Source organism: Diabrotica undecimpunctata, chromosome 5 (genome assembly GCF_040954645.1).
Source record: "Diabrotica undecimpunctata isolate CICGRU chromosome 5, icDiaUnde3, whole genome shotgun sequence".
NCBI classification, from domain to species: Eukaryota; Metazoa; Arthropoda; class Insecta; order Coleoptera; family Chrysomelidae; genus Diabrotica; species Diabrotica undecimpunctata.
Window position 1 is genome coordinate 55,965,076 of NC_092807.1, and position 12,145 is coordinate 55,977,220.

General features: G+C 30.4%; 1 protein-coding gene across 2 annotated transcripts in view; it reads left to right on the top strand.

The window, feature by feature from the left end:
* The window catches only part of LOC140441322 (spermine oxidase-like), a 69,785-nt gene that overhangs the window by 5,175 nt on the left and 52,465 nt on the right, over positions 1-12,145 (top strand). Inside the window, exon 1 of one of the 2 annotated variants that reach the window (XM_072531971.1) lies at positions 7,088-7,132. The exons of the other annotated variant lie outside the window; for it this stretch is intronic. The gene's annotated coding sequence lies outside the window, so the exon portion shown is untranslated. Of the gene's footprint in view, positions 1-7,087; positions 7,133-12,145 lie in introns of those variants that run through there. 2 annotated transcript variants of the gene reach the window in all.

The window sequence follows — 12,145 nt, forward strand, 5'->3', positions numbered from 1 at the left end:
TTTCCGACCTTTCTGTACATTTATATTAAGTTCTTGATTTGTGGTAATTTCTGGCGTTTCCTGTTCTAGCGTCGTTTGTTCTTCCTCTGCGTATAGCTTTTTTAGACAGTTATTCAAATCAATACAAATTATTTATATACAAAAATTATAAAATAAAATCAAAAGTTTATGAAACTAAAGTAAATGTAAAATCAAAAAGACAGAAAAGATTTGATTTCACGTTCAAAGCGTCTATGTATCTGTTGATACGTATTTCGACTTAATAAGTCTCATCAGAACAGTTATTCATAGCCATAGAACGGCTATGAATAACTGTCTGATAAAAGTTCAAATGTATGAACAGGCACTATAGACTTTCTGACTTCCATCACCAAAGGTGTTGATTTCAGAAAGGACAAAGTTATTACATCTCACATGTCTGGGAATTGTGATAGTATTGATAGTATTGAGCTCATCACGTAAATTTAACCATATTGTATGAATATATGCTGTCATAGACTCATATTATTATAAACATTCCATCTACAGTTTTTAAAGAAGCATTTTTGCTGTGGCAAAGCAAGGGCTTATTTAGCCTAATGGATCAAAATTCTGTGAGACACTGTATAGAATTATACGTTTTGTAGCAGATTTGGATAAAGTTTAATGTATCAAGTTGCACATTGGAATCTGCAATATGTATAAAAGTTTGAGGTTCGTTAGAGAAACACTTTCGTAGTTCAAAACAACCTTGTTTGAGGTTTGAAGAAACTTTCCTGCAAATATTGGACATATCTGTTAATAAATCAGAGCCTACAATTAGATCGTCTACGTAGAAGTTGTTTTGAATGACCTTGACATCCTATATTTCTGGAGCTACTACATAGACTAGAGGAATTGTATATGGAGCGTAGTTAGACAAAATCTAAATTTTACAAAAAAAAATTGAATATTGAATTCAACCTTAAATATCCTTAAAATTATAATATAAAAGGGGGTATAAGATAAGTTTTGCTCTGACTGTGAACTGCAAGATATTGCTAATAATTTATGGGACTCCGATGACGAAGAATCTCCAGAAGTAGGTGGCATTGAAAGTGACTCTGAAATTGAAGATCATCTTTCGGAAGCAAGTAAAAGTGATCAGTAAGTAGTATTGAGTGATAATGAAAAAGAATGTGTAGCTACAAGTTCCCAGATTTTAGAGTGTGTAATTTTTTAAACTAGGGATGTAATTAATTGAAAGAGTCAACCACAACCGAGAGGACGTATGGGATCCTGCGACATAATAAAAAGCAAAGGACACAAAGTAATGTTAGCCCCTGATTAAAGTGTAGATGATTCTGTAGATTCCTTTTGTTTGTTTGTTGACGAAAAAATTGTGAACGAAATAGTGAAGTGTACAAATAAAGAAGCCGAAAAGGTCCTGGGGATGGAGAACTGGAAATATTACGACTTTACAGAGCTATATGCCTTTATTGGACTACTACTAACTGCAGGGCATCTGAGTGCCAAGCTTCATAATGTAGATATACGTTGGAGTAAGTTTTATGGACCTACTATAAAAGCTACCATGTGGTTAAAACGATTTAAAACTTTACTTAGATTTGTTCGATTTGACGATAAGGACACGAGGTCTGAACGGAAAAGGAACAACAAATTAGCAGCAATACGCGATTTATCGAATCAATCAAGTTTTTATTCAGTTTGTAAAGATTGTTTTTGTCGGTACTTTATACATGAGCTGCGAATTACCATAACCTTCTCTCAGAAGGGTTTTCACACAATAATGAAATGCAACAACACCGCAATCTTTTAACAGGGTATGTGTAAACATCAACTCCTCTTTTCAAATAAAATGGCCTAGTAGATTTACAAAAGTTTTAATTTACTTATTATTTGGCTCCAAATATTTATTACTTATGAAGAAAATTATAAGAAAATTAGAAATATATGGATAAATATGAATAGTACAATCAAGAACAGTGGTGGGCTTACGGACCCGAGTTGCCCGGTTACATAAGTAAAATATGTTGCCCAAATTAGGGTTAATAACATACTTGTTTAATAATTTGGATATTAGTTTAGCACTTTACCTTAAAGATTGCGGCAATTAATCCAATAGGTAACTCGAAAAATAATATTAACATTTATTAGCTTCTTAAGAAAAACATTGTATATTAGCTCTTATTTAATAAGTGGTGGAGAAAGATGTTCCAAACTAACTTTTTTTAACAGAACACAGTAATTTGAGTACAAGTCTACTCTAAACAAGTTTTGGCGTCGAGTGAGTTATCTTTTAGTAGATGAAGTGAAAAGTTTTAACGTTCCATGCTACGTATACTTTTATAGCTACTTGTTTTATATAAAACTTTAATTTTTATTTGAAATTGAATTGAATTTAACTTATTTTCCTCAGTTGTTGGATATAGTTTCAATTTTGTCTAAATATAAAATAGCTGCAATTTATACTAATCAATATAGAAAGAAGAAACAACATCAATTTCGACTTACAGTCTGAAATACTGAAAATACAGAGAAACTTATGAGAGCGTTCCAATTCAAATTAAAAATTTTTTGTAACAATAAAAATTAACCAAATGAAATAAATGGATAAGATTATTTATCAATTTTTCTTTAATCCACTGATTCTGTCTTTCACTAACTATTCGCTACTTTGTAGTGGCTAGAGTTTACAGATTTTTTTTTACACACTACAACTTAGTACTTACATAAGCCTACACTCTTTTAGTCGTTTTGAGTCTTAGTATCTAAGGTTTGTCGACAAAAAGCTATAGCATTCAAGATTAGAATGATTATGGACCTCTCCTTACGTCTCCTAATAAACTTATTAATTTTTTTGGGGATAATTTTGACTTGGAGGTATCTATATGAACCGTCTTCCAAACATAGCAAGAAGCAATATAAAATATTTACTAATATTCGGTTTTGGACCAATTCTAGGTGTCTATAATAATTGTAATGGAATCACCCGTAACTTGATAAAAAATCATTTAATCTAACAATAAAAGACTAAAACTTTTGTTTTTAAAATTTCCAAAAAATTAATTATAATTTTTATTTTTTTTTTACCACTACAGCTATTTCGGCAGAGATAGCTTTCTCTGAGACTTTCTCAAATAGATAGATAAATCACTTGAGAAAGGCTCTCATTCGCGACTGCTGTAATAATAAAAAAATATAAATTAAAATAAATTTTGTGGAAATTTTGAAAACAAAAGTTTTCAGTGTTTTATTGATAGATATATAATTTTAATTTTTGGTAGAACCATCATCATCCTCTTTTGCTCGACAATCATCTGTGGATTCTGGCATGCTCTAAGATTCGTCGCCATTTTGTTCGACTTCTGGCGACGCGATGCTATCTTCTGATTGATACACCATCAGTTCAAGCTATTCGCAGGGGGAGTTTAATCACGTCTCTTATGGAATCTTGTCATAGATGGGCTAGCGAAAACTATGTAGTTATTCATATTTCGACGAGCTACCCCAAATTAAAATAAAAGAGACTTCTAGCTGCAATGGAAGCCGAGATATTGTAAATTTTCCTACGTGTTTCAATTTATAGTTCCGATCTTGAAAAAAAAAACGGAGCTGAAACAGTTATCCCCTCCACTTTCCTATGTCGATCTTTCGAACGTACCTTCGTTTCGAAGAGCTGTAAGTTTCGAAAAATTGGATGATTTTTATAGCTATAAGTTTCAATATAAAGACTAGATTTTCGTTCAAAATGTGTGCAAATTTTACTTCTTAATGTTTATAAACAGTGGAGGTATGATTTTTAAAAAATAGTCGCCAACTTCGTTCCTATTGGTCATAGAAGGTTTTTTTAATGTGAGTTTTTTTTTGCCAGCTATCCAATGGTTGTACGTACAAGTCTGTAGCTTAAAAAATATATAAGTTATTACAATTGTTTATAAGTAAAGAACTTTTTCAAAAGTTTATTTTGTAAATAATTTCGATGAAAATGCAAAATGCATTTAACTTCTATGATAGTTTAAGTCTTAAAGAATCCTATGAAACTTGTTAAATGAGTCTAGCGTCATTAGTAGAGCAAGTTCAATAGTTTAAATATTTAGCCTCAGGGATAAATAAATTAAATAACTTTTTCCGTCGACCATCCATTTATGATCAATTTTAATACCCTTAAAATCATTGATTAATGACACCTATTATTGAATGATTTTCTATTAATGAACGATTTTATTATAGGCAACACAACATACATTGCTTGCATAAATTAATTTAACCACATTTAATGCTTTGTGATTGGCAGTTACCTGTGGTGTAGGCAACCAAACATACCTATTTATATTCCCACTAACAAATTATTTTAAATGAAGTAGCCCCTGTAAGTACTGTCTGTCATTGTATGTCATTATTTATCGTTAAGTAAATAAAAATTTAAACTAAGATATTTTTATTTCTGAAAAGTATGGTCGACGGAAAAGTTTTGTAACGAACTCGTGAATTAAAATGGCGATTAACAATCTCCAACATTAATGCACTCGCTTTGCTCGCGCGTTAATATATCTCAATTGTTAATCGCCCTTATTAATACACTTGTTGGTTAAATAACTATTAAACTACTTGACCGATCGAGGGGAAATTTCGAACAAATTTAAAAGACGGTAATTACTCGATGTTCAAATGTATTATTAACATTTTATTTTGTTAATAAAAAAACTAATACAATTTATAAATTAGAGCAAAAAATCTGCTTTTTTGCAAATATCTCCGTAAATTATTAATTAATTTTAATTTAAAAAACGGGAAAATAAAGATATTCTTGATATAAAAAAATGGTATAAATATTGTTTATGGAACATATAATGGAAAAATCTTATAGAGAAAAAATCAAATTGTGACTATAAATTATTGTTTAAAAAAACGCAAGTTAAAAGTATAAGTACTTTTTCATCTATTCGCCGTCTAGTAACCTCCAACCGATATGCTGAATTTTTGAACATGAGAAAAGTCATATACATTGTATGGATAATAATATTTGAGAGAAATTGTTAAAGTTTATTTTTAGATATTTTATTTAATTAAAACGGTTATTGCTTTTAAACATTTTTGATTTAATTAAAGAACAATAATTCTATAGCTTATGATTTATAAGAAGTAACTGGCTATAATTTAATTTAATTTGGTCCCAAGTTTACGAAAGTTATCCTATTTAATTTAAGAAATAAATGTTCTGACAAAATCTGCTTCTCGTAAACACAAATTTATTTTAATAGATTTTAATCTAAAATTTATTCTTTAATTACAAAGCTAACGACTTCTAATTGGCTGTTTATTTTTGTGCCTTTTAATTTTAGCTGATTCTTTCTTTTAAAGACCCTTCCGCTGTGCAATTTAAATGCTGTTGTTGAAAAATATATCACGAGATAGCTTCTGTACTATTTAAAGCACAATTTAGCAAATTGAGATATTTGACTAAATGAGAAATTAAGCAGTAAAAATTGTCACTAAATGGTATTCATTTGGTACAAAGGATACACAATTTGTCGCTTCACTATTAAATAAATTATATTTAGCGGAAACAATTTACTTAAGTCGTCGGAGACGTAAATACGACTGAAACTGTAAAAATCATACAAATACGCTGAATTTTTATGAGAACGTCAATTTTAGGACTCCAAAAAGATTCAAAAAACTTTTCAATTCCTTCGGACGAGCTTCCCCTAAAATACCCTCGTAGGGGACGAAAAACGAACAGAAAAAATCGATTTACCAGAAACCTGTATGCAGTATAAAAAAGTGTTTAAACAAGAAATGTAGCTGTGATAATTTTAAACAAAAATGTTTATTAGCCTTTTTTCTGTAGTATGAGCCGTTTTCTCGAAAACAACGTTTGAAGTGACTGGCGATTTTGAATGCCAGTTATGCGCACGAAATATATTTTTTAAATAAAATGTGTATCAACTCAACGGAAAAAGATCGATATCTTTTGATTGGAGTGTCCTATCGACAAAAATCGAGATGCGTTTTAAGGGTAAACAGTGCAGCTTTTGTATGTAATTTTTGTAGTATGACGCAAAGTCAGTTTCTATAAAGCTGTTAAATATATGTGCGCGATTTTTGAAATTGTTAACGGTCTTCATGAGATTGTAGCATTTGTATTTCACCCTGTATATTGTGGGAGCCGAAAAAGAGATATTCTGAGATTGATAATCTAAACATTTTGATAATAAACAAATTGCTCTTTTGTTTGATCTCAGTTCCAGCTACAAATTTTTTAGAAAGAATTCACTGAGTTGGCACGTCGTCAAAATGCATATGAGATAAATAAACGTCCTCTTAATTTTTTTCTGTTCCAACTGAAAGTAGAACGATTTTTGCGATGACTTCACTTTCATGTTGATAGCCGTCAAGGAGGTACTATAGGTGGAGTCCAGCTCAGGCTTTGGCTGCTTATTTGTTTTGCCGCAGTTTAGTATGTGGACCGTAAGAAAAATGGGAAAATCGATATTAAAGTGCGTATAAAATCGTATAAAAAAAACGGGTGAAAAAAACAATGGGGTATATGCTTTTAGTCCCCTATCACCTATAGTTCTTGATAAGAATCCCTATCTGCAGTCACGCGGGAATCAGAAGTCAGGCGGGAAATTAAAAAAAATAAAAATTTAAATTGGAGTTCGGTCTTTTTTTTCACCAAGTATTGGTTTGGTGTATTTCACCAGAAAATGGTTTGGTTAATTTTACCAGGCATTGGTTTAGTTGAGAGTTCCTCCAATCTCATCGATACTCGAGTCATTTTAGGAATATAGCCTAAAACCGGTCCTATAATCTTAACAGTTTCGTTTTTGTTTATATAACAAAAATTTTTTTGGTGTATATTTAAATATTTAAACTTTTCAAAACATTAATTTTATCACGGCATGAATTTTTTTTTAATAATAATAAATAAATAAAATGTAATTTTATTTAATAGTAGCTATTTATTAAGTGATGCTTTTATAGCCCCATAATCTCTCTTTGTAAGATCAGTGTGTAAACAAGATATCCGAGAGTTATTTTTTCTTGATGTATTTGGGATATAACCCGTCAAAATTTATTTTCAGGTTTAACTTGCATTTAACTATTCTTATTAAAGCCGAAGTGTGGAATTATATCTTTCTAGTAGGTAAGCCGATTAGATTTTTAAAATTAAGGGTTTTATTTTTTTTATTATTCAAATTTATTGTTTATACATTGGTATACATAATAGATGCGAAAATATTTTTTTATATTTAAAAATTTCATTATATTTAACTTAGTTTTACTCTGTACATAATAAGTGAGAGGTTTAGACTTTATTTTAAAGAAGCATTTAAGAGAAGGTAAGTTAAGCTGTAGTTGTATATATGCACGTAACTAAACAGAAATTAAATTAAGTTGTATATAATATATGGTTTATTAGTACCTCGCTTTTTACAGTTTTAGCAATTACTTTAAACAACTTATACAAATCTGTTTGCTTTGCAAGATGTAGAAAGCACAGTGGTAAAGATTTGAATTCAGTTTTGCCAGATAAGAAATCTTATGATTTCTCTTGTTGATATTAGATAGCGTTGTTACGTCTGTAAATAATTATTCGATAATTATTGTCCTTAGACGGGATATATTTTGTTTCGATTCAGAGCAGTGGCATATCCCGCTCTGATAACTAAAACTAATCTGGTCGAACTGTCGGAAATTTTATCAGGATGTTATTGGACGTGTCTGTTGTTTAATTGTCAAATATAATACTCCATAACAATACTCTAAATATTAGCAATAAGCGGAAAATATTCGGCTCCTGCTTTTGATTTACATTAACTGGTAACTCCAAATCTCAAAAGCCCAGACCCACTTTATACATACAAGCAATAAATAAATTACATATTTTCAGTATGAAAGGTATTTCCCTAAAGAATCTTTAAATGAAAATTTTTAAATTCCCCTTACAAATGAAGATATTCCGTTTTATTATTCGACTAAAATCAAAATTGCTAATATTTTCATTTCCACAGTTCCGACGCTTGCATAAGAAAGTAAAATGGTCTCGTTTGCCTTTTAAATAATTTAGAAAAAATAAGAAAGTCATACGATAACACAATGTGTAACTATATTCTAATACGAGAAATTATACAATGGTAGGTATATGTTAGGATTATTTATTAAAAGAAGAATGACCATAACTAAAATATTTTAAGACAATTTAACCCAATTCTAATAGTTCGAAAAAGCTTTCTAAGGGAGCTAGAGCTACTTAAAGATAGCGCCTTATAATTAGATTTTTTTTAAATACCTACACAACGCTTATATTTAGAAAAACAAAAACGTGTACGATTATTTATCCTCTATACTGAATCGATTATATTAATTGCGAATTTCTAGTACCGGTCTAAGGCGTACGTTTTGGGTAGGTCAACGGATATTTTAACGCATAACTGTTTTGTCTTTATTTTTTAAGCATTTATAATACTCCTACTTTAAGTCTATATGATACACCGTTTCCTAGAAAAGTTTTTAAAAACAAAGTATTTATTACGATAAAACGAAACTAACACAAAAGATCATATATCAAGGGAAGATAATTACAAAAGATGCCTGATGTGATAACCATTAGGCGCATGATTTGCCCATGCAAATCGTGCGCAAGTTATTTCTAAATTCGTTGCAAGCATCGTGTATTCTTATCCAAAGTTGTGCACGATTTTCTATCGCAATAAAATAAAGAAATGCTTTTGTTTATCCCCAAATAAAATAATGGCAAGGATTCAAATCCGGCAACCTTGCTGGTCAAGTAACTGGATCGCCTATTCCAATCGAGTAGTCTTTGAAGTTATTATCAACTTAGTCTCCTACATTCCTGCTAAAGTGGGCCGGACAGCCGTCATGTAGAAACCATAAGTTTTCCGAATATTTAAAGGCACATCTTCTAGCAAATTAGGTTAAACATTTTTTAGAAAATGTAAGTAATCAGCACCATTTAAACGAACAGGCAATTCTACATGTCCAAGTATTCTCCTATTCACACGTATATGCTAAACCTATGCTGATGCTTAAATTCTTGAACAACATGATGATTTTCACCAACGTACGAATGGACTCTAATTTCTAGATTTTCCCCAACTTTTCCTAAAATGACATATTCTTGCTGTTATATCGTGAAGTCGCCCTCGTTTGATATTTTTTGGCACCACTGAACCAATTTCTCTGAATTTTTAATGAAGAGCTCTAAATGTTGAGTGAGTGGAGTGCTCACGATCAGCCTTCCACCTCATTTCGCCATAAACCAAATGTATATCAGCGTATTCCTCATTAGTAAAAACAATTTTTGTTGCAAAACATTTTTTATGTTAAAATGCTAAAAAGTAAAAAACTACAAAATTAACTTGGCGAACTAACAACAATTTAATAAAGAAAACATAATGTTATACTTCTTTTATCAGTTCAACTTTCCAGACGAAAAAGCGAAAAATTTTCAAATGGATTTTTCTAGAAAACGGTGGATCCTACAGACTTAAAGTATGAGTACCTTGTAGTACTAGAATACATAAAAATTTAATAATCTCTGATCACTAATGCCTAAAAATTAAAAATAAAAATGTTATGTGTTAAAATAACCTTTTACATCTCCGCAAAAAATTAATATAGGAACATTTAGAATCTTCATTTTAATTGGTCCTATAACTTCCATTAACCAAACTGCCTACATTTATTGCTTAATTTTGTTTAAAACTCTGTTTAAAACATATTAATTTACAACTTTTTAAAGAAAATTTTAATTTTGAACTGCTATAACTTTTATTTGCTGCGTGCTGAACGTGCTTTACCATATCTTGGTAAAAAAATCTTGGTAAAAAATTAATATAGAAACATTTAATAAAGTTTAAAATATTAAATTTTACGTGTTCTATAGCTTCCATTAGCCAGATTTTTAAAGTCTATGGCATAATTTTGTTTAAATCATTTATCTCTTATACAATAAATATATAATCTTCTAACAAATTATGTGACAAGCCTGGTTCCCTCTAAAAATCAAATCTAGATACCAAAAAACGTAATAGAATCTTAAGATACCCGGAGGATATAAAAGTGCATACTCTACTACACTGTGGCTCCTAGAGTATGATTGTTGCAATACATTTGTGTTCTCAGTGCAACAGAGAAAAGTGACGCATAGCAATCCCTGCATCTCCTTTTAATTCGGAAGTGTTGATGGACCACCTTACCTTCTCATTGGTCATTTAGTGCTTAATAAACCTGACAAATTAGAAAGAGATGCAGGGACTGCTTTGCGTCAGTTTTCTCTATCGCAATGTGGAAATGCGACTGTATTACAGCGCCTAATCTATTTGTAGGATATGTTTATGTATACAATATAAGTATAACATTATTCTAATAACTTAACTTTAACCTTAACGGAATTTTAACACATATTTTTACATCCTTAAGGTTGATCTGCACCCCCAAAAGACAGACTACAAATTAAAAAAATTTGAAAACATTTGAGAAGGTATATTATGTGAAAACTAGAAGTTTTTTGACCAACTTTGAGCAAAACCTCATGTTTTCGTTTTCAAAAAAACTACATTTTTTTTAACAAGTATAAAGCAGTAAAACCAGACATACAATTTTGTTAATTTTCTTAAAGCGTAAACATATAACCCTAAGAAATACTTATAATTTTTTTTTTAATTTTTGAATGCAGAGTCTTGTCATAATAAGAAAAAATAATGTGTTTTTCTTCTAGACATCTTCTTCCTCAATTTTAATTTGATCGAATCCGCTGACTACATCTAGGGTGGAAAAGTATTGGTAGTATCCTAATTTGTCCAGAATGTCTGTTATATTTGGAATTGGATATCTGTCATCGGTGGTTTTCTCCTTCACCTTCCTGTAGTCGACAACTATTCGCCATTTAATTTTTTCCTGTGGCATCTGGTTTTTTTGGAATAACCCAGATTGGGGATGACCAGGGTGATTGACTTGGTCTGATGATTTATTAATCGAGCATCCTTATGGATGTGTGGATACTGATATGACATGGTATAAACCTTGGTATAAACGGTTAATGTTAACAGATTGTCTGGATGATGAAATATGCATGATGCAATCTTCCTGCACTGTCGTTTTAGTTGAGATTCTTCTTCTGTATTAAAATGATCGGTTCTAAGGAGAGTATCGACATCTCTTAGATTTATTGGTTGACTTTTGATGGGATCACTTATTGCTACTTGGATATAGTTATCAGTGTTACTGACTAGCTAGGTCCAGGCTAGTTGATTAAATGAGACGGTGAGAGTTTCTCTTAGAATGGCACCTTCGACTTCCTGTCTAGAGATGACGATTTTACCTAATGCTTCTTTTACTGGCAATTTAAATTGTGTAATTGTTTAGGGCTCTTGGTGGACTGTATAGAATTGTACTTTATTTGTGACATAGTCATTAGTAGAAAAAATATAATGCTCTGTAGTAAAAGTAGCTTTGGTAAAATCGAGATTTGCTTTCATAAACCTTAAGATTAAGACCAATAAATGTCTTGTGAAATTTGAAAAGATAAAATTTTAAGTTAATATCTGAGTTAAATTCGGGAAAAATTGGAATTTCTAGACTATAATCTTCTGAATGATTCTGAAAAATTTATGTAACTATAAGTGGTTCATCTTTAATTTTGTTTTTGTAGAATGTATTGGCTATATCAGGATTAAGGAAAGATTTAGTGGCTCTTGTATCTATAATGTTTATAAGTTTATGACGGGGAACTTGAATTTTAATGTAAGGAAGCTCTCTTCTGTCAGCATAGGAAAGCAATTCTGCTATGTTTCTTTTTTTTCTTCTTGAAATATTTGAATCTTGAACTCTTCGTCCTCATATTCTTGGATTTTTTGTTCATAGTAAGAGTAATCTGGGTATGCGTCGTTTTATATACTTTCATTATAATTGCTCTTGTTGTTCGATATTAAAGAGCTTGTATTATTATAATGGAAAGTATAAAAAGAACTTAAATTAAAAATAATATTTGGGCGCCTTAGTATTATATAAAAACACATGTTCATCTGTCACCATATGTTATAAAAGGTACCAAATAATATCACTTATGTTAAAATATGTAACTTTTATTAAAAACTTACTTTACTATAGTCTTTTTATGTTTAGCCTACTCATG